Source organism: Cyprinodon tularosa, unplaced genomic scaffold, assembly GCF_016077235.1.
Source record: "Cyprinodon tularosa strain WSP-4 unplaced genomic scaffold, ASM1607723v1 ctg98, whole genome shotgun sequence".
In the NCBI taxonomy this organism is placed as follows: Eukaryota; Metazoa; Chordata; class Actinopteri; order Cyprinodontiformes; family Cyprinodontidae; genus Cyprinodon; species Cyprinodon tularosa.
In genome coordinates this window covers 620,877-625,000 of record NW_024039762.1, presented here as the reverse complement: position 1 = coordinate 625,000, position 4,124 = coordinate 620,877, and positions in this window count along the sequence as shown.

Sequence of the window (4,124 nt, the reverse complement as noted above, 5' to 3'; positions counted from 1 at the left end):
ACGTTTGAGGTCGGCAACTTCGGTCTGGCATTGCTCAACAGTAGCGCTAGTATGCTAGCACAATATCTGGCGGGCCAATCAAATTGTCAGGGCGGGCTTTATACGATGATGGACAGATGATCAACAGTAACGTAATCAACCACGTGACCAAAGCGCGCTTGGGTGACAACAATAATGGCTGCCGCTGGAGAGTTGAGGTGAGTAGATTCTGCTATTAGGTCTGTTCTAGAAGATATCGACAGCAAATTAATTTTAAAAGAGGAACAGAGAAACGCGATCAAGGCTCATCTTCTTATTCTAGGCGTGCAACTTCACGCTTTGATTTTTGTTGACAACAACTATGCGTCGCTTAACATACGTCACGCACTCCGTTGCTCTTATTGGTTGTAGGTCTATCCAATTGAGTGCAGAGGCATTTTTTTTCCTGGTTCGTTCGAAACACGCCCCATAATCACAGCTCTATGGAGCAGCATCAGACTCATATTTTGACTAGAATTGAGTCGGACTACGTCAGGCTATCAACCTCCTTGTTACAGATCAAAGCCAATCGTGGCTAAGCTGAAAACTGTCTCGATGCATCTCTAGTTTTAAAGCAATTGTTTGTTTTTTGGGGTTAGTTGAAGCCATGTAAACCTGACCTGTCAGACTGCCTTACTTTAAGACAGCACATCCCCTTCTTCATATAAAAAAAATGCATAATATCTAACCTTCATTTTATTTCCTACAGGTGGAGATTTTTACCTTTATGTATTCTGTGAATACCTATGCAAACAAGACACACAACTTGTATATTTCCTTAAGCCACTTGTGACAGTAGTGTTACTCTTCCCTGCCCATCAGGACATCACAACCTGCTTCACAGAACTTATCCTCCCATCTTTCCGTTCATATTGCTAGTAACAGTAGTCAGAATACCTTATTTGAACTTCTTAAAACTAGTAATACTTAAAATGAAAAGGCAGCTGCTTGTTACGACATTTTAGTCATGAAATGATAGAGTTACCAGTGATCCAAATACAATATGTGGAGACCAGAAAGATGCAGGTGATATCACAGGACATGAAAAAGTGCTCAAAAAGCTGGAGGCGTCTGAATCGCAGTGCAGGGAGATACAATGAGAAGGTCATTTGTTTTAAAAACGGCGGCCGTTTGTGGCGGATGATGTGTGGCATGTTTTTGAATAGTCGAAAGAGGCGAGTGGAAAGTGCTCAGTAGGATCAAATAAGCCTTACTTGACTCGACAGGAAACAATAAGTGACGAAAAGTTTCCCTGGTGACAATTTTTCTGTTTTCTAAGTGGAGGATGTATAAAGAACGATCCGAAGCAGTTTAAGGTTTGCTGCTTCGCACCTCACCGCCCCATGAAATAATTCACCGCTATTTTCTATAATAAAAACTGAAATATATATTTTTATACTAATGGATGGCCCACTGATCTGTTTACTTTTTTAATACATTCTGACAAATTAAAAAGTGACATTTTAACACAATTTTAAAAGCACATTTTATCTAGATATATATTTCTTTCTCAGCAATACGTTTCAGTCTTTTCTACATGCTGGTTGCTGAAGCAAGGCGAAAAGTGACTTCCAAGTATTGAGATCAAATATAAACAATACATGATTCAAATAGCCATAAGCTATAGCAGGTGATGCTTACAATCAGTATGCAAAGCTGACATAATGAGCGTCGGTGTAGGTAGATTTTGGCCTTAATGACACTCCGTACTTTTCACATAACAGGGAACACAGTGAGATAAGCCTCTCAATTTTCATTCCAGCATTTTTCCCTTTTTTTTGCACTGATGATTCAATTCAATTCAGTTTATTTATATAGCGCCAAATTCACAACACATGTCATCTCAAGGCACTTTACAGTTCAACCAGATCATACAGTCAAATTAATACAAAGTTTTCTATCTAAGGAAAACCAGTTGATTGCATTGACTCATTGACTCAAATACAATGATGAAATGTTTGTGAGGTTTCATTTGTCCCTTGCTGTACGCTTTACCTGAATATATTTATAGACCCTTCCACTCAGCGGGTAAGATCTTCCTTGATCATTTTCTCACACTTAACACAATGTAAGAGTGGAGTAGTATAGCTGCTTCTGCCAAAGGCTGAAGGACATGTGCAGGACCTGTTTTGAGGCATTGGACTGTTTTATTCCTCTCTTGTTACTTGACTGAAACACAGAGTAGTACTAAAGCAGGGTCACAGCTTATGGTACTAAATGCATAAAAAATTGGACGTCAGTTAAACCTACATAAACAGTACTGTATGTGTGTTTGGGAGAAGGGGGTTCCTCTCTATTTTGTGTACAAAACTGTAAATACATGAACTGTTCTTAAAAATCACAAAGGTTATCTATTTGTCTCTAATGTAAAAAAAAAATGATGTTTTCAAAGTTTACATTGATTTCAGACCTTTGTATATTTTCGAGTTGTGGATCACTTTGTCTTGTATTTATTTTTTAGTAAGCCTTGTGGGAATCCCATAGAAAATCTTATCTTCTGCTAAAGCACAACAAGCTGCTTTACAAAATGTGTATGAACAGATAAATAAATGTGACTGCTTTCAAAGGGTGTGATCAAGGGTGTAACTTTGTGATGAAAATTAGTCGGGACACTCGACCCGAACGCTTTCATTAGGTTTTTGTATTTTCCAAAAATGAGCTCAAACATATATTTATTGAATTCTTTCCTATTATTGAGAACACAAGAGAGCTTTAAATAATACACTGATATTTATAGATGTTGGAGAGATGCCTTTTAGTGCATTATATATGTAGGGTCCAAAAACATTCATGTATAAAAAGATAATGAATAACAGCTAATTCCGATGTCAAAATCGATATATCATGCATCCCTAGAAGTACTATTTCAGTTCCATCCATCCAGAAAAATATCTAAATTTCTGCATTTTAAATATAGCATAGCATATTTTTTTTCTTGTAAACTTTCTGGTAAATTTTATTGCATGTTGCGCATCCCAGTAAATCTGTTTCATCTTAAAATCTGCAGCTCTCCCTGCTTCTCTCTGTGCTCATTTTAAAAGGATTTATTAACCACTTACTAATATAATGATGCCAGAAACAAAATTTCAAGATATGTTGAAGCTCTGCAGTCTGATTCTGTCCGTACAACAAGAAAACAGGTTAATTTGAACCTGTAACTGGGAGTCATGGTCCTCTGAGAAGCCCAGCTTTTTTTTCCAACATTATCTTTATTGATTTTAAACAGTACTTAAACAGAACATAAGTATGCTCTCACATTAAACAAAAAGTTCAGAGTATTTGATTTTTGTCCAACATTCAACTTGTCCCTTCTTGTTTGCCAGATCATTATAAGCTATTTTAGAGCCATACGTACAGAACATATGAGAAAAGAAAGACAAAACAAACAAAAAACAGAAACATTCCCGCAATCTCAATTCCCATAGAAAAAAACAAAACAAAAAAAGTTCCAACAATAATGGTTTCTCTGTTTTCCACAAGATTAGCTCAGATTGTTTTGGTTTTCTACTTCGCTTAGAAAATACAAACTCAAATGTATAGTTCCAAGTGGAATAGTCAGGTATACATATAATGAAAGTTATTTCAGGACACTGCGGGAGACCAACTGTAACTATAGTTCAGCCCTGACACCCCTCATATCTATTTTTTCTATATATTCCTTTAAAGGACCCCAAATATTTTGAAATAGCGACATTTTACAATGAAACTAATCTTTTCCATTGGCAAGGTTATTGATATTTCTTTAATCCAATTAATGAATTTTGGTTTACTGGTACTCTTAAATGAAAGTGCAATGACTCTTTTTGCAAGTAATAGGCATAAATCTATTGCAGTAATATTTTTTCTGGACATATGTCTCTTTGGGTATAATCCTAAGATAAACACTTTAGGATCAAAAATTAGTTTTAACCCTAATATAGTTTCTAGAGCTTGTTTTATCTCCCTCCAAAATTGCACTACTTTCTTGCATTTCCAGATACAACGAATAAATGTTACCTTCTCTTCTCCACATCTATTACACAGGTCTGGGATGGCCCCATTATACTTAAGCTTTTCTGTTGTCACATAAGTTCTCATTAGCCAATCACATTGCAGTACCTTGAGGC